Genomic DNA, 18,429 nt, shown 5'->3' with positions numbered 1-18,429 from the left:
AGTACAAAAAAAAAGCCACTATGAAAATGCGGCCTCTGCGATCGGGATCGCACCCACAACCACTAGGTCATCGGCGCAACGCTGTAGCCACGAACCTACCGGTGTGGGTAAATATGATACATATATGAAGGCAGCGGAGAGATAAGCACGAATAACGTAAAGTTCGGACTACGCAATCCCGAGGTGTATGATCGAAGCCTTCTTAAGGTATCCCATTCATGTAGGCTGGCAGTCTGCATAGTTTCTTACTGAGATCTTTCCCAGCTAGCGCTGCTACGACGAGACGGATGCCTATCTGCTGCTGGTAGACAAGATTGAATCTCGTTCACGCAAAGCCCGAGTGCCGTCACCAGACGCGAGGAGCACGCGAATTGTGCGTGCAAGGACTGTCTACGTCGAAAGCAAACGAACAACAATACGGACTCGGAAAGTATTGATGTCCGCATTTAGTGTGGCCGTATCAGAGCGTGTGGTGCGTGTAGAGTGTGCATGTGTGATGCGCCCCGTGTCACAGACTAGCATTTAAGCCCACTAGCACTCATTATTTTTTGCGGATAGCTGCCACCACCAGCGGTAACACGTCACGTCACTCATCATCCCACACAAACATATCAGTCCAAAAACAACGGGGCCGTTCTTGATGCAGATAGGGGCATTTATCGGAACGTCGGCCACCCTGTTTGGGGCACCCAACTTTGGGTCATTCATTCTTATTCTAGCAGAAGGCGAGAAATGGACGATAGGGCACGGGCATTCGTTTGGTCTAGGTGAATCATGAGTTATGTACGCGGTACGATGGTTCCCCCAAAAGCACTCGTGTCACAATTAACCACTCCAGTACGCAGAAATGCTGGTAGGTCTATCAGTGCGGTGACAATTGTCAGGCGTTGCTCTAGTCACTGCCATGCTCCATTTAAGCTTTTATATTCCCTCTTTACCGTCCCCCAGAGTAGGATAGCCAACCATACGCATTTATGGTTAACATCCCTGCGTTCTCTCTTTATTTACTCCTCCTCCTCCTTCACAATATTTCTGTTTTGCACTCAAAATAATCGCCGATTTGTTTTAATGCTGTATGCATATAACGCGTGTTATTAGGACCATTGCTTGTCCTAGCGCGTGTCGCCTTCCCGTTGCATCTTGTGTTGTCCTTCATATTTTTGCTCGCAAGCGGTAATAGTTACGCGTAATTTTTTGAGCAACGGCTTTAGAAGACTAGCCTAGAAATTTCAGCCTTAAATGCGCGAAGCTGCCCAATGATGAGAAAGAATAATAAGCGAATACTTTCTTCTTTTTTGAAAGCCACGAATATTAAAATTGTACATGCTGCGTTATATCCTGACAGACAGTTTTGGCAATTTTTCACCAACACGGCATGTATTTCTTTCCCTTTTCTTCTTTCTTTTATATTTTGCGGCATGTAATCGGAAATTTTACGCCATTCAATACATTGGCTCCCGATTATTTAAGCTTGTTAAATGAAGGGTGCTCAAGCCACACCTTTTCACTGTCGCCGGGGGTCCCATTGATGGCTTTAGATAATAAAGGACCGACAACAAACGAAGGCACTGACCTAAGGTGCAATGACTTCTCGAACGGATCGTCCTGCACGTTCAGGTCTCATAATGGCGCTTGTTTCAGATTTATTAAGAAATATATTCCACAGCATATTCTTACAAATATTCTTGTTTCTCATTTTTCTTGTGTTTTACTCTCTTTTCTTGTGATGTTAAGTCAAATTGTCTTATTGCTTGCTATTGCACTCCCCCCCTCACTGCAATTTCCTTCCCTCCTCTCTCTCCCTGTTATCTTTGTTTTCCCCCTTTCCCATTCCCCCTGTGTAGGGTAGCCAACCGGACGTGATTCTGGTTAACCTCCCTGCCTTCTTCCTATCTCTTTCCCCCCCTCACCCTCACTGAATTAATTTCCGCTATACTTCTTCTGGCTTCATTGTCTATTTCTTCGTATGGTTGTGTCTAACAAAAGATCTTGCACGTCGAATTCAATCACTGATTTCAATCATTGCATAGCGATGGCATCGAGTATGCATGGTTGCCTTCGTGCCATGAGATTGCATACAAGGTTTGATTGGCTGGTCACCTCCTCCTACGCTCACCTGCGACGCGACGCGTGCACGTAGAAGGATGTTCTACATCGGCCTCCCTGACCATGAGTGGTGCTGGATAACACTGCGAAAGCTAAATTTGTACTCACACAGAACCAGAAAGAAGGGCAGGAGGACGACCAACGTGGTGGAGGAGGAGGAGGAGACAAAGGAGGGAAAAGACAGGGAGGTTAGCCAGTGTAAGTACCGGCTGGCTACCCTGTGCTGGGGATAGGGGTAAAGGGAATAAAAGGAGAAAGAAGAAGAAGAGGAAAAAAAAGAAAAAAAAGGAAATTCACAGAGTAACGCGAAACTACGCTCTACAACGTTCAAAGGCGGTCACACAATTCGCACGTCCTTAAAAACTTCAACAAAGCCCTTAAGGCCTTCAGTGCCGAAGCCCGTCTGGACCAATGTCCTAGAGCTTTTTCCTCTGTAAAGGGGCGACTGTCCAGTTTTGCGAGAGCGGTCACAAGCACTGTTCTTCGCACTGCGTAACGGGGACAGTCACAAAGGAGGTGTTCAATCGTCTCCTCGCAGCCGCAGGTGTCAAGTAGGGCTGTCGGCCATTCCGATACGGAATGAATATGAGTTCGTGAACGCCACGCCGAGCCACAGGCGGCACAGAAGTGTTGCTTCCGCTCGTGGCAACCCTGGTGGTAGGCGGAGTTGCAGACGTGGATCCAATTTGTGGAGACGTGCGTTCGTGAAGTCACTGGTGTTCCACCGATTTTGTGTAAGCTCGCGGGCGAGGGAGCGAAGACTTGTGGCTGCATCTGTTCTTGACAGTGGTATGGGTATAATCTGGGCGCCATCATGAGCCGACCGGGCAGCGTCGTCCGCACTGTCATTTCCTGAAATTCCACAGTGACCCGGTATCCACTGGTAGATGATGTTGTGTCCCTTGTTGATTGCGTGATGGTGGAGTAGTCGGATGTCTGCGACTAGTTGCTCATTAGGTCCATGGTTGAAAGGGGACATCAGACACTGAAGAGCTGCCTTTGAGTCACATAAGATGGACCATGAATGTGATGATTTCTGAACGATAAATTCGAGAGCAGCACGGATAGCTGCGAGTTCTGCAGCCGTCGATGATGTAATGTGAGATGTCTTGAACTTGAGGGTGACGCACTCTGTGGGAATCACCACTGCTCCAGCTGAACTATTAGAGGATACAGAACCGTCAGTGTAAACATGGATGCGTCCTCTGTGTTGTTCATGTAGCACTGAAAGCACGGTTTGTTTGAGGGCAAAAGTTGACATCTCTGTTTTCCTTTTGATACCGGGAATAACAAGGACAGCCTGGAGTGGATGGAGGCACCACAGCGGTTGAGATGGTCGTGCTGCAGGCGTGAAGTTTGACGGTAAAGTTCCATTGTTGGCGGCAATAATCTTGCTAAACGCTGAACGAGGTCGAGCGGCAGGAAGGGAGGCGAGATGATGCGATGGAAGTCGGGCGAAGTGCCTGATATGCATCCTCAAAGTGTCGACTTGAAGATACGTGTTGATAGGGTGGTCATGCGCGATGGATATTGTTGCTGCCGTGGACGCACATCTAGGAAGACCAAGGCAAATTCGCAGAGCTTGAGCTTGTACAGATTGGAGGGCACGGAGGTTGGTCTTGCCGGTCCCACCCAGTACAGGTAAGCTATAGCGCAGGAGACCGAGGAACAGTGCGTTATAGAGTTGGAGCATCGCACTCACAGACGCACCCCATGACTTTCCCGCAAGAAATCTGAGCACGTGGGTTATCATGACTAATTTCCTTTTTAGGTAGGAGATATGAGGACTCCAGGAAAGGTCTCGGTCTATTATCACTCCTAGAAAGCGGTGCGTCTTCTCGTAGGCAATTGGCTGTCCATTAATTCTGATAACGTATGGTTTCATTGTTTTACGCGTGAAAGCGACTATAGAGCACTTCTCGCAGGACAGCTCCAGACCTCGTGCTCGAAGATAACCTGATGTTAGTGTGGCCGCTTTTTGAAGTCTGGCGCGCACCTGAGGACGCGTCGCTCCTGATGACCAAATGCATATATCGTCTGCATAGATCGACACATGGACGGATTCCGGAAGGGTATGAACCATGTCGATGAGCACCAGGTTAAATAGAGTGGGGCTCAAGACTCCGCCTTGTGGTACGCCTCGGTAGGTTTTGCGTTGTGATGACGCACCGTCCTCTGTTTGCACAAAGAATGACCTGTCCTTCAAGAAGCTGGATATCCACCGAAAAACAAGGCCGCCTAGGCCGACATCACCCAAGGCGTCCAGGATGGCTTGATGGGTTACGTTGTCATATGCGCCTTTAACATCCAGGAACATCGCCGCTGACAGCTTCCTGAGGCTTTTTTCGTGCTGAACAGACGAGACAAGATCTATGACGTTGTCTATAGAAGAGCGTCCGCGTCGAAAGCCTGCCATAGCGTCAGGATATAACTTGTAATGTTCTAGATACCACTCTAGACGCGTCAGCACCATCCTCTCCATCACCTTTCCTAGACAACTGGCCAGAGCAATGGGACGATAAGACGCCACGTCTAGGGGTGATTTACCTGGCTTGAGCAAAGGCACAAGGCGGCTGGACTTCCATGCAGCTGGAACTTCTCCTTCACGCCATGAATTATTGTACACGTCTAGAAGTGCATGCCGGGCTGTGTGACCGAGGTTTCCAAGAGCTGCGTATGTCACCCCGTCAGGCCCAGGCGATGAGGAACGTCTGCACGCTGCCAACGCCGCCTGCAACTCCTCGATGGAAAACAGATTGTCCATACGAGAATCCCGCGAGATTGGAACATCACGGGGATCATGTGTAGCGAACGATGGCGGTAGACCAGCGACCTTGACACAGAAGTCGTCCGCTACGTCGAGCTCTCTGCGACCTTGGTAGAGAGCCAGGCATTTGAAGGGGTGGCGTTGTTGCGGTGATGTTCGAAGACCACGCACTGTTCTCCATATATGTGACAGGGGTTTATGCGGATCAAGGGTATCACAGAAGGTTTTCCATCTTAGAGACTGCAGGGCGTTGATCCGACGCTGGATCTTCTTCTGTATGCGTCTCGCCTCCCTTAGGTCGTAGATGGACTTGGTGCGCCTGTACCTTCTTTCCGCGCGACGGCGGATTGCTCGAAGCCGCTCCAATTCTGCTTCGAATTCAGAGAATTTAGGAATAGGCCTAAAAGATCTTGTGGCTTCTTGAGCAGCGGCGTTAATTAGCTTCTCGATGTTGCCAGGCAGACAGTCCCGGATCTCTTGGCAATTCTTCTCCATGAGCAACGTGTATTTAGGCCAGTCGATGTGATGAAGAACTGTAGTAGAGTGTGACTTGCGTATGCCGTCGATTTTAACATACGTTGGAACGTGGTCACTACCACGCGTTTCGTTGTCCGTGAACCATTTCACACTGGCACTGAGGCATCTTGAAACAAAAGTCAAGTCCAGGCAGCTGCTGTATGTCAATCCCCGCAGAAAGGTGGGACTGCCATCATTTAGGCAGCAGAGCTCATGGTCCGACGCGAAGGATAGTACACGTCTTCCTCGACAGTCCATCTTTAAGCTTCCCCATAGCGGATGATGCGCATTGAAGTCGCCGGTAATAACCCATGGTCCAGATGTCGCTGTTAAAATTCCACCTAGTCTTGCGCTGTCAAATCGACTCGAAGGTGAGATGTAGGCACCTATGAGCGTGAGTGCGACGTTCTTGCATTTTATAGTCAAACACACATACTGATTGTTGTCATCAGGTGCCACTGGGTGTAAAACATATGTGAAATCGCATCTGATATAAACGATGACTTTGCTGCGGTCGGTACAGGTGGCAGACATGAAAGCTTCATATCCTGATAGGCGGATGGCGCTCTCAACGTTTGGTTCACAAATGACAATTATTGGAAATTTGTTCTTAAAAACAAACGGACGAAGGTCCGAAATGCGCGATTTAATGCCTCTGACATTCCATTGGAAGATAGATGCTTCCTTGACCTCTTTAAGGAACGAATGTAGAGGAGCAGCCATGGTACTTCTCAAGACCGGAAAGTACCGGATACAGGGCATCCAGTATTTGAAGTGCGCCTCGAGCCGCCGGAGTGTGTATGGCAGTCAGTAGTGCTCGTAGCGTGTTCATAAGGGCCCTTATCATGGTGACAACTTGTTTGTCGTCGTCTTGGTTGCTGCCAGAAGGTGAAGCATGATTCGGCGAGCGTGCTACATCTTGTCGCTCCGCTGGTGGATCTAGCCGTGGCAATGGCGGCCACTCCTCGCTTGAGGCAATGAGATTGGAGACTTTCTGCTGAGGAACGTCGTTGCTGCTATTGCTAGTTGTATGCGGAAGTGTCCGGACTGTCAGTGGACGCGGTGCATCCTTAGCAATAGCAGTGGGTTTCCTAGAACTCCGGCGACGTGAACGTCGACGTCGCACCTTAGCGGCAGCCTCCCTGTGCGAGGAACCATCCCTGACCATTTGCCTCAAGACTTTCGCCTCATTTTTCACATGTGGGCAATTCTTCGAAGTTGCATCGTGAGAGCCCTGACAATTGGCGCACTTTTGGTTTTCTGCACGACAGGCGTCGGAGCTGTGCGACCCAGAGCACCGGGAGCACACGGCAGCGTTTGTGCAAACCGCACTAACGTGCCCTATCCTTTGACATTTCCTGCACTGAAGCGGCTTTGGCACAAAAGGCCGTAAAATGTGTCGGAAGTGACCGACCTTGACGTGGGACGGTAGGCTGTCTCCTTTGAAAGTTAACTTGACACACTGCGAGTTTCCCAGGCGACGGGCTTGCAATATGGCAATTCCCTCTGTCGCCGGCTTGATGAGTATATGCAGGTCAGCATCGCTTATGGAATTATCTACGTCATACACAACGCCGGCCGTAGAGTCATGATGGTCTTGTTTATAGCAGCGTACGTTGATGCTATCCAGCACCTTAACGTTGCTTAGAATGTCTAGCGCGCTGCGGTTTGTGACATCTATAGCGAGGATGTTCTTACGGGCGTTGATCCTTATATCTTTGATCTGACCCGGAACGAGTGCCTCGAGCGATACAGATGTGGCTTGGCGGTTGATCCGGTTTAGATTGTCGCTAGCAGCCACAGGCACATATAAAATGGTGAGGTCTGATGGCTTTCGCGTCGGGATCACAGTTGCCTTACTTGTGGAAGGAGACGTCCTGACGAGTCTTCTCTTTGCTTTGTGCTTCGCTACGGGCACGAAGTCGCTGTCATCCGAGGTTTCATCACTGGTCCCTGAGTAGATCACAGTGTCCTCGCTGTAGGTGTCACTCGGGCGACTAGACCGCTTTCTCGGTGCGGTCGCTGTTGACGTAGAAGGACCAGAAACCTCTCCAGGCGACTCCTCGTCCATCGCCGTAGTTAAGGGAGTGGCGTCTCCCACTAAGTAGCTTCAAATTCACAGAGACGAAAAGGCAGCGTTCCACACAGGACACTTCGTCGTCGTCTTCGACCAGGAAGGGGTCCGACCAACGTGGTGGCTTGATTGGTAAAGCACCGCACGCCTAATGGAGAGGTTGCTGATTCGGTTCCCACTGTTAGGAACGGCCTGCCAAGGTGGCAACGTGCAAGTTATTTCAGCCCGCTGCACGTGTTTCGATCCACCCGCGGTGGGGGCGCCCTTCGGAGAACCATCGAGGACAGCGCTAACCATTCGTGAACTTCCTTTGGAGAACTGCGGACTAGGGCAGCTCTGGAATTTAGAGGCGCCGGCTGGGGTCGGGCGTGACCACCTGGCTACGGGGACGCAGGACAATGGACACCACGACGACTGCGCTGCAAAGGTCGTCTGCCCGCGGAGGGGGCACTGAAACCTGTGTGTGCGTGTGTATGTTTGTAAAACGTCCCGCAGAGAGGCGGCTGGTTTACGATGACGTCGAACGTTTTGCCTCACCTAGGGATCTAGGGAACACGAAGTGGATAAAACCAGCTGTTGTCGGCGGCTAGGTGTGCTCGTCGTCGTGCTCTGTGCTCGTCAATGTACTCTTGAGCTGTGTGCTTCTTTGCTGTATGCTTCGTCTTGTGGGCTCCATTCGGGTATCACGCTATAGACTGTGTAAATGTATCCTATGTTCAAATGTAAATAATGTAAATACTGTAAATAAGCCCTGTTCGCCTAGTTCCTCCCAAGTTCCTCACAACGACATTCTGCGCTTACAAATGGTGGCAGCGGCGAGATCGTCTGACAACTCCTGCAACCGGTAACAGCGGTGGGATCGTCCGACGACTCTAATACCACCTATACATCATTACCTTTTCGTACACTTTAATTACTTGTTACCATTTTTTTTTGTACAATTCGATAAAACGTTACCATTCTTAAGTCCTTGGCTTTCGCTGGCTTCATTACCTGTTTCTTCTGGTAGTTGTGACTAACAAAAAAATCGAGCCCGTCATATCCCCTTATAATTATTCTCGCTCTCGATGCTACGCTGATCCTTGTGCAGTCATTTACGCATATGTAAATAGGGAATGTTTCGGTACCCTGCTTTGGTTTCCTCCGCTTCAGAGAAAAGATGAACTGTAATTGGTTATGGAAGAGCATGGCGTCCACTTGTCTAGCATAGCGGACAAAAAAAAGAAAGAAGAGAGAAAGAAAAGCGAAAGTGAGCGCACGAGCGCGGATCCTGCTTTGTTTCACATTAAAGAACTGCAGTATGGTCTCCCTATAATGCAGTACATTTCGGTCATTAAGCAGAACCCTTTCTCGCCGGGCCCGGCGGAACGCACCTAATGACTCCAGCCGTTTGCGATGGAAGCTTAATGAAACGGGCTTTCTCATCTGCCGAGCATAAGTGAAATAAAACGCCCCTCCGGTGCCATTCTGCTCAAAAAATAAATAAAAGGGAACGGCCAGCGGTGCGCGACTGGTCCCTTGCGGATGCATTTATGGCTCTAAGTGCGTGCATAGTTAGGCACCGCCATTGCTATTGACTGATTCCTTTTTGTTCGTTTGTTATATTCTTGCGTTTTTTATTTTTTTCTCTCTATAGCAGAGTCCTTGTGATTGCCTTATTCTTCGGTGCCCAGTCACTTCCAGTTTTGCTTGTTCCCGAAGAAGTGCCAGAGGCAATGTCTGTTTGAGACTGACTCTCTCTGTTTATTCCTTTTTTTTTATCAATCTTTCTTCTCCGTGGTTGTTGACGAGCGTCTCTTTCGATGCCACAGTAGGGGTCCTGCTATATTATCGAAGTTATTTTCCCGAATACCATATTATCGAAAGCAGTTTCATCGAATTGTTAGTGCGCCCTAACACAAAATTTTAATATTTGGTGAAATAACGCTCGCTTCCATTTTGATATGAGGGATGTTTGCGATACATAATTATCTTAGTAAGGTAAACGATATAGGCAAATTAATGGTTTATCCAACTAGCTCTCTGTGTTCTTTTTGGGTCTCTGTATGTTTAGCCCTTGGGCCGTAAGTGCGTTCAGAACGTTATTATCACTGGCTATGACCGAAAATGAAAGGTGTTGGCGCATCGAGCTTAAAATGATTCTTTTCCAAACAGCTGTGCTGTATGTACCTGTAAACAATCATATCTCCACTGAATGCAATAAAATAACAGAGTCAATTGCCGCTCGAGGTTTTCCGCATGCCATACATGCAAAGCAGGTGCTTCGCTCCATCGGGCTTCGCACAATAATTACTAGAGGGAAATTTGGCGCTAGTGTGTGCCGCAGCTGCAAGCGGGGTGGTTCAGCCAGCAAGGGAATGATGGGCAGTACATGGATTTGCATAAGCTTCGTCCCTCTGAATGAAACGGCTTCGCGACTTTGTAAGCTCGTCATTTTCAACAAAGTAGTGCGCAAAAATCCGAGGTCGCCTAAGCGCTTCTTATGAGTTGTGAATGCGAAAGCGTTAAAAATGAATTGAACGCCGCTGAGCGGTCCTTCGAGTTATGAACTCCTCGCGGGCAAGCGAGCGCGTTGAGACGCTTGGCCAACGCCTCCTAGATAGCACAAGGCCGGTTCACTTCGATCCGTGATGTCGTGCTACCTTGCCCGACGGCGCCATAGAATCGAATGGGGAACCTCCCGAGTAAGCCGCGGTGATTCTGACGTCACCGCTTTCGTCACGCCGGTCTTGGAAATGGAATTTTCGGCCCAAGTAGCATGAAGTCATAAGGCAGAGTGCGCCTGCCTGCTGTCTAGGAGGCACTGGTTTCTGTGTATACACGGAAACGTCGCACATGAGAACCACATTTAAAGCTCTTGATAAAATGTTTTCACTGCAGTTAGGCATCACAATGCTTACGAAAAAAAGAAAAGCTGGTCAATTTATTTCTCATATGCCACACTTACAAGAACATGATCGATTCAGCGTTGACGGGCCAATAACTGGAGGAGAAATTAAGTTTGCCGTCGAAACTCTACAGCAAAACAAAATGCCTGGCCCTGATGCCCCTAGGGCTGAATTTTATATGTGATTTCGGGCATTCCTGCATCCTTGAGCTCCTTTTCAAGAAGCCTACAAGCATGTGAGCTTCCTCCGTATTTCTATCATGGCCACACGACCTTAATCTCAAAGATCACTGGTAATGCAGTAAAAAAGATAGTAAACGAATATAGGCCGATATCGGTACGTAACGTTGGTTATTAAATATTTGCAAAGGTACTGACCCATAGACTGCAGACAGTCATTTAGTCCTTTAGTGCATAGAGACGCACGCACACACAAACAAACACACACAGACGCAAACACACACGCGCGCACGTACACACGTACGCGCACAAACACGCGCGCAGACACACACACACACACACACACACACACACATACACACACACACACACACACACGCACACACACACACACACACACACACACGCACGCACGTACGCACGCACACACATACACGCACGCGCTCAGTGAAAAATCAAGCATTTATTAGGAAGTTCGCAATGTCTTGCATTTTTTTGACTGTGTGTCATATCTGGCGCTCCCTATGATTTTTGCTACAGTAATAACCCTGTGATGTCCCACCTGGCGGCAAGAAGTTGACTTTCGAGATGATTTTAGTTGTACGCAAATTTAACATCGCTGTTCTGTGAAATAATATAGTTCTTTGAAATGAACGAACCGTGTCTGCAGTGCTTTCAAATGTAACGTCCATAATATTTTAGAGCAAACATTGCGATCGATTAAACTTCTATGAAGCTGTGTTCGATGATGCGCCATTCGATGGTTTGATCATACGGCTTTCGCTCGAGTATGACGTACCTCTCTCAGTGGGCGTGGCGTAGCGCTGCGCTATTGTTGAGAGTGTTGCGTGAACGGTCGCAATGCCCCAGCTGGACGACTCTCGTGCGAATTTCTGTTCGCGTGGTAAGTGTGCTTCATGGTGAATGTCTGTATATTCTCTCAGAAATGTCAGCCTAAGTAATCTTCCCGATAGTGTTAACTCCGTAATGTGTCGCAGTAGGAGTGGGAACAGCGGCAGGAGAGCAACAGGAAGAGGCATTAAGAAGGCATGCATCCTCGATTTATATTAGGAAGAGAGGTGGGGTCCGATACTAAACAAAACGTAATAATAATAATAATAATAATAATAATAATAATAATAATAATAATAATAATAATAATAATAATAATAGAGTACAAGAACAGTATATAAAGGCAAGGATAACATAGCCCATAGAGGAACAAAAGAATAGGTAGTGGTCGCTGAGGTAAACAGAAGGAGGCTCAATCCTCTGATGGTGTTACTGGGCGCGTGCCCAGCCTTCCTATGTTGCCAGATTTTCTCGAGCTTCAGCAAAAAAAAAAAGTACCTCGCCCTAGCATTAGTAATCCGCGTGTCATTTCAGCGCACGCAGTCACAAAGAAACAAATGTAACTGTGCAAATCGCAGGACCTCTGGCAACCTTGCAACGTGCACGACATGCATGACAAGGTGGAAACAGCTTCACACGCGCCACGAACAAGCTGACGAAGCGAGCAATGGAAGAACTGCGCTCGGCTCCAAGAAGAAAACTAAAAATGTCCTCTGTATCGTCGCGTATGAATCTGCAAAAAAAGAAAAACAATGCAGAGGTCACGCGGGAGCAGGCTTGGAGTCACGCCTGCAGCCATGACGGAGGCCACCCAGATGGCGCTTGTGTGCGCGGTAGGAGGAATGGCGCGTCTCTTTCCCGAGTGTTTGCATTGGCGGCTCGGGACGGTCGTTCTTGCGTGCTAAAGGGTGGAGTTAAAATCTGCGAAAGAAGTAATAAAACAGCGGCAAATAATTAGCTTTTATCATTTGTTCAGCATTTATCATTTATTTAGCCACTCTGTCAAAAAAAAAAAAACCCTCTGTGCACCTTGGAAATGTGCGAAATCCCGTTTCCTGAGAGTTTTCATGATTCGGGAGCATCCTTAATGAAAGCGTGTTGCTTAACAAGCAGAGGGAAGGATTGATTTTAATCTGCTGCAACCCAAGCTTCGCGTAAGGAGTCAGCATGTTTCGCACCGTCAGCGCAAGTAATACGTTAAAGAAAGACCAACAACTTTTAACGCTGATTGCATTCTTATATTGAGCGTGCATCGGGAAAAAAGATATGTACCAAAGCTAACTGTGCAGTCAAATGTAATTGAAATGTGCTATTTAAGTAACCAGGAGAGCACCCCGGCGAAGCGTTTCAGCAATTGCCTGTTGTATAGACCGTTTTTTCGTAGGCGCCGCCATATTGTGAACGCAGTGGCGCCGCCTATGAGCAGCGCCATACTGGCTTGTGTGAGCGGGGTCTTTTGGATGGGAGGTATGCGCTCGGCGGTAGGTTCTGCCGTTTGTTTTCGCAGTCGTGCGGTCTGTTTAGTATGACGTGTGTCTTCTACGTGGTAAACGGTTCTGTGAGACGTGCTGAAGTAGTTCAAGGCGTCGTGGCCGGAATTTCTGCTGGCGATGAGGTGGACAGAACACACAGTGCGATGTGTGCGCGCATATTTGAGCCTGCAATGAGCCTCGGAGATCAATTGTGTATTTCTGATTGCTCCAATCACTAATGTGACCTTATTGCAGTATTATCCTGTATTTCTAAGCTGCGGTTTAGGAGCCATGCAACATACGCGACGGTCGTAACAGCGTAGGTACTCTTCTGTTACTACAAGAGCTGTGCTGTTATACTTTGACAAGCGTTCAAACTGTTCGCTGCAGGTTGCATTGCGTGACTACTTGGTTGGGTGAATGAGGTTCCCACCCACGAATAAAATAGTTTTAGCTAGTAACAGCAGCATACCTTACAGTCAGAATGAAGCTTGTCCATCAAAGCGACCGTTTACGAACTTCACGTGCGTCCTAAGCAGTAGTAGGTGCTGGATTACAGATATCTTTGTTCTATATAGCGCATGGTCCAAGCATACGGCATCAGCGGCTATATATTTATAAACGTTGTGCGGCGTTAGCCCGTTGTCTCTTGCTTTTTTTAGAGAAAGAGGATGATAACCGAATTATTTTTTTGGTTGTGTTCGTTCAGTTCTCTACGACGCACTCATACGTATTACAGAAATTTTGCGCTCAAAAATTGCCATCGCATTCTTTCTATGCGAACCCTCTCATATATTATGGCTGTATGCAGGCCAAAAAGGCAATGCCGAAGCACACAGCTTATATATGTATCGTGCTGGCTCACCAACCGCAGTGATCGCTTTGTTGAGCAGCGCCATGGGCCTCGTGCAGCAAGGCTAGCGTGGACATATGGTAATTTCAAGCATACTAGACTTGAAATGCGTGAGAACGATGCCATTGTATCCCAAATATTTGATAGCGCCTGCCGCTCAGATGTTTCGTGGTTGCCTTAGGTTGGCCGTGCACGAGCATGCGCTCTTATGCTTTATGTTTTACTTCCTTCGCCAATTGATCAGACAGTGAGCTGATTTACCATTTAATGCTGGTAATACAGAGACGATGGTTTTCTTTGTTGAATTAAAATCGATACAAGCAAAATAGTAAACCACACATACATGCACCGCGACTGATAATGCGCATACACCGCGGCTGATTATGCGCGTCACATTTTTGCGCCCCCAAGACATATTTATGCCTACAGTAGTTACCGATGCACTGAAAGGCTTCCCTGACGACCTTATATGAACGAACATGGCGTAAATTTCACAAAGTAAGATGTAAAACATCTCGAAATCGTTCCGCAACACGCGACCGCAATACTTTCAAGCAGCGCCGCGCCGGAACACCCAAGCCAGAGAGGAGGAAAGGCTCTCTGCGCGCCCTATCCTCCTCGCCCGATGAAACGGTCTATAAACCGCTTACAAAGGAAATCCTAGTCCCGCGATGTGGTATTCCACGTAGCCAGCTTGGAAACGTAGCGTTGTGAGAATTCAGTGAGAACAAAGGCCATCGTGCTTGCACGTGCTTCTGTACACAGCCTATAGAACGACAATTTGCGTTCAGCAGTCACAGCACGCGTGCCGCCTGAAGACGCCAGCTTCTCGTTCAGCTCCGCGAAATTGGAAGAAAAACGCTTTCTGCGTTACACATAAACACAGAAGAACCACCCGAGGAAATTAACAGTGAACCTGCCAACTCATGCGCAGTAATTACAATTAGAGAAGCGCATTACCCCTTGGGAACGATGTCCACGTTCGGCAACGACAACCCACGTGCACGTTGTCGCAAGTTTTTGTCGTTGTTTTCAGCCGCTGCAAACTCACGTATCACCAACTATTCGGCATCGCACGTGACGAAAGTACGACAGCGCCGACGTAGATACAGAAGCTTATGCCGCTGTGTTTCGGAGCCGCTTGTTGCTCTCCCAGGAGAGTGATCAATGCATTTTCGCCGTGATCATCGTTGCAGTTGCGCGGGAAATTGGTTCCTGTTTTTATATTTAAGTTCCCAGCCGGGCACGTTACATAGCCAAACAGACGTCTTCAATGTTGGCGTTGTGAAGCGTCGGGTAAGCAGCAAGAGCCTGGCTTATCCTCTTCGGCGGTCGCTTGTCTTTATTTACTTGACGCCAGCGTTTTCGGCTCTAACGTGGCAGCGGCAGTTGGACAGTTCTAGAATGAAACATTTTTAAGGCGATTAGTATTGTTCGCCTACTTCAGCTGTTTTCTATCTATCTATCTATCTATCTAATCTATCTATCTATCTATCTATCTATCTATCTATCTATCTATCTATCTATCTATCTATCTATCTATCTATCTATCTATCTATCTATCTATCTATCTATCTATCTATCTATCTATCTATCTATCTATCTATCTATCTATCTATCTATCTATCTATCTATCTATCTATCTATCTATCTATCTATCTATCTATCTATCTATCTATCTATCTATCTATCTATCTATCTATCTATCTATCTATCTATCTATCTATCTATCTATCTATCTATCTATCTATCTATCTATCTATCTATCTATCTATCTATCTATCTATCTATCTATCTATCTATCTATCTATCTATCTATCTATCTATCTATCTATCTATCTATCTATCTATCTATCTATCTATCTATCTATCCCCTTACGCCTACCCAGGGACCAAGAGAGAGAGGGAGAAAGGCAGGAACGTTACTCAGTGGCGAGTTTCCGGTTTGCATCTCTGCACGGGAGTGAGGGATATAGGGATTGTAAAGACGACAATGAGAGAGAAGAAAAAAAAAGACTAAAAAAAACGAAAACCTGGCAACAGAAAAGGCGTTCCAATCACAGGCGTTCACACAGGCCGGTTATCCGAAGAAGCGCAACAGCACTTGCACGGAATTCTGATGCGATGTTAAGTCGCGTCGACATTTCAGAATTCTTTCGACAGAAGCTGGTCGTCCAACTGGTTCAGCACGACGGAAAGCGATTGTCTCTGCACCACTGCACTGCTGGCACTGGCAAAGAACATGACGAATCCTTTCCGCGTCACCGCAACCGCCACATGATGCGGTGTCGGCTATCCCTATGCGGAATGCGTACACTCTAAAAAAAGCTTACACCCTTTGGGTTGTGTATTTGCCACACAACTGTAATCGTCATTTGTCTTGCTTGCGTTTCCTTTCTTGACAACGCTGCGCTCACTACTTTCCTGTCGAGAATGCTCTGTCATGCTGATAACGCATGACAGAGCATTCAGAGATGACATAGAAGTCTGATTTCCCTTTATTCATTACTTCTTTCCACCTTGCGGGTTTCCGCAGAACCACTACGTTGAACAGTTGCCTTTGCTTCGTGTTGTCGACAAATTTGACTTCGCCCTACGATCTGCTAGCCGCCTGGTTAGCTCAGATGGTAGAGCGGCTGCCCCGGAAAGGCGGTGGCCCCGGGTTCGAGTCCCGGACCAGGACCAATTTTTCTTCAACTATGAGGCTTTTCTTTCGAGGAACCCGTATGGGTTTCCTTTGTAGCAATTGCTACGAACGGGTGGATGTCTGATTTCCCTTTATTCACCATCCAGCACTTTGCATCTGTGAAACCTGAATTATGAGCCCGTGTTCTGCACACATGTTCTCACTGATCTAACAAACCCCGCTTGTGGATACTGCGTGGGCTCGTATTCACTCGGAGGCCAGTGTACTCAGCTTTGCATGCGTTCTGTCTCATCGATTCAAGAACACGCGGCATCGCATCCAGGTCATCAATAGCATTGTTAACGTCACACAAAAGAGCGTGTAATGTTTCGTTTTGCTCAGGAAGTGAGAATAACTGAGTGGTGAGCCGTGGACTCCTAAGTTTGTCAAGCACAATTTCCTTTCTAAGGACAGCACTTGCAAGCTTAACCGGCAACCTTAGCCCGCCACTCGTAATAAGGGTATTTTTACGAATGTCTATCTCTTCATTATTCATCCTAAGGTTATTCTTGCAGGATTGCCCCAACAGCTTCTTTGGTGATACCGGAGTGCAGTAACCTGCAACATGTGTTACATGACAAAGAAATACGCACGAAGAAGACGCTTCCAGCTGCAACACATATTACAGCTGGAGGCCTTGTACTTTCTTTACAATATCGCTATCAATAACTGTGGCATCAAACAAGCTTGGCAGCGAGCTGGCACTAACGGCAGGGACACCGCATAGCACATCAATGTCTAGCAGCAGTACTACTACTACTACTACTACTGCTACTACTACTACTTCTACTACTACTACTACTACCACTACTACTAGTAGTAGTAGTACTAGTAGTCGTAGTAGTAGTTATCTCTGACTAATAAATGCGTCTCATTCACATATGTCTGATTACACTCGAAATTAGACAGGGTCACCTACAAATGTGCCTGCATTAAAGAATGTTAAAAATGCGTAGTATGCCATTCCTTCGAAAAACAGTTGGCAAATGCAACATTAATGCAGTGATGCTATAATTTTGATAACATTATTGCCCAAATTATGACAAAAAGACCCCCCCAAAAATTGACTTCTTTGCGTTTTAGCCAACGTCACCGCTGAAGTCACTGCAAGCCAGCTAAAGCTCTTCGAGTCCTGACATATCCAGCCTGCTGTTAGTATAGCTGCAGCCGTCGATCCAAGTCGATCCAAGGTGCTTGGGCGAGGAGGCGTCGTGCGTGCCTTAGGTTTTCTAGCCGTCGTTGGCCAGGCCAGTCGAGTTAAGTTCGCAATACTTGTCCCGTATAAGTACGCTTCGCAAGGCGCCCGCGAACTTCTTCAAATAAGCACTTTTAATTCATCGTACAAAAAATGTAAAGAACCGGATGGCCGGCGAGTGACAGACAGGTCGTACATTATGGCTTCGCAAATCAGTGCCCATAATCTAAAAATCTGCATTATCTTGCTGACGTTACAGCTTCCGCCGCTCGTGATAGCAATCAGCTTGATAAAAAGATCGATCGCCGCAGCGATGGCCAATCACGGATGCCACTTACATAGCAGACTTTTTGTGAATGCTGGTTTTGAAACCGCATCCTCTTACGTCTCGGGAACCTCATGAGCTTGGCCACGAATCACCGTGTAACCACGAAGTTCTTCCATTAGAGTCGTGCCTAGTCATTTCCTTTCATTTTTTTCTTATTTTGCCTTTCAGAGCTTTGCATCATTACAGAGTGGAGCAACTCAAACGCTTACCAGCTGGCCCATCGACTGCCACAAACACAATACAAGCGGTGGTGCAGCTGCGAAGCAGCAAATGTCAGTGAACTGCACGATGCAAAACTGGTTAATAGCCAAGAATGCCTCGCCACTGCTTCAATTAAAGCCGTGGGTGTACGCAGGAGACCGCCTTCATATGTTAACCGGGAAACACATTTTTCGCGGAAAGTGCTGCCATCGATCACTAACTCCAATCAAGCATGAAAAATGATGCCGCAACGAGCGGTGGATTGAATGAGTTCGCCAAGCTTGAGTGCCGAGAGCCAAATAAATGAAGTGC

General features: G+C 47.5%; 1 protein-coding gene and 1 non-coding gene across 12 annotated transcripts in view; both read left to right on the top strand.

The window, feature by feature from the left end:
- LOC135909078 (gonadotropin-releasing hormone receptor-like) overlaps positions 1–18,429 on the top strand; it is a 538,207-nt gene that overhangs the window by 224,250 nt on the left and 295,528 nt on the right. The window contains exon 4 of one of the 11 annotated variants that reach the window (XR_011511342.1): positions 18,085–18,164. The exons of the other annotated variants lie outside the window; for them this stretch is intronic. The gene's annotated coding sequence lies outside the window, so the exon portion shown is untranslated. Of the gene's footprint in view, positions 1–18,084; positions 18,165–18,429 lie in introns of those variants that run through there. 11 annotated transcript variants of the gene reach the window in all.
- Positions 16,317–16,392, top strand: TRNAS-GGA (transfer RNA serine (anticodon GGA)). Its single transcript has one exon. It is a non-coding gene; the product is annotated as a tRNA-Ser (tRNA).

The sequence above is a fragment of the Dermacentor albipictus genome, chromosome 1, assembly GCF_038994185.2.
Source record: "Dermacentor albipictus isolate Rhodes 1998 colony chromosome 1, USDA_Dalb.pri_finalv2, whole genome shotgun sequence".
NCBI lineage: Eukaryota > Metazoa > Arthropoda > Arachnida > Ixodida > Ixodidae > Dermacentor > Dermacentor albipictus.
Note: the sequence above shows the minus strand (reverse complement) of the source record. Positions and strands in the feature narration are given on the sequence as shown.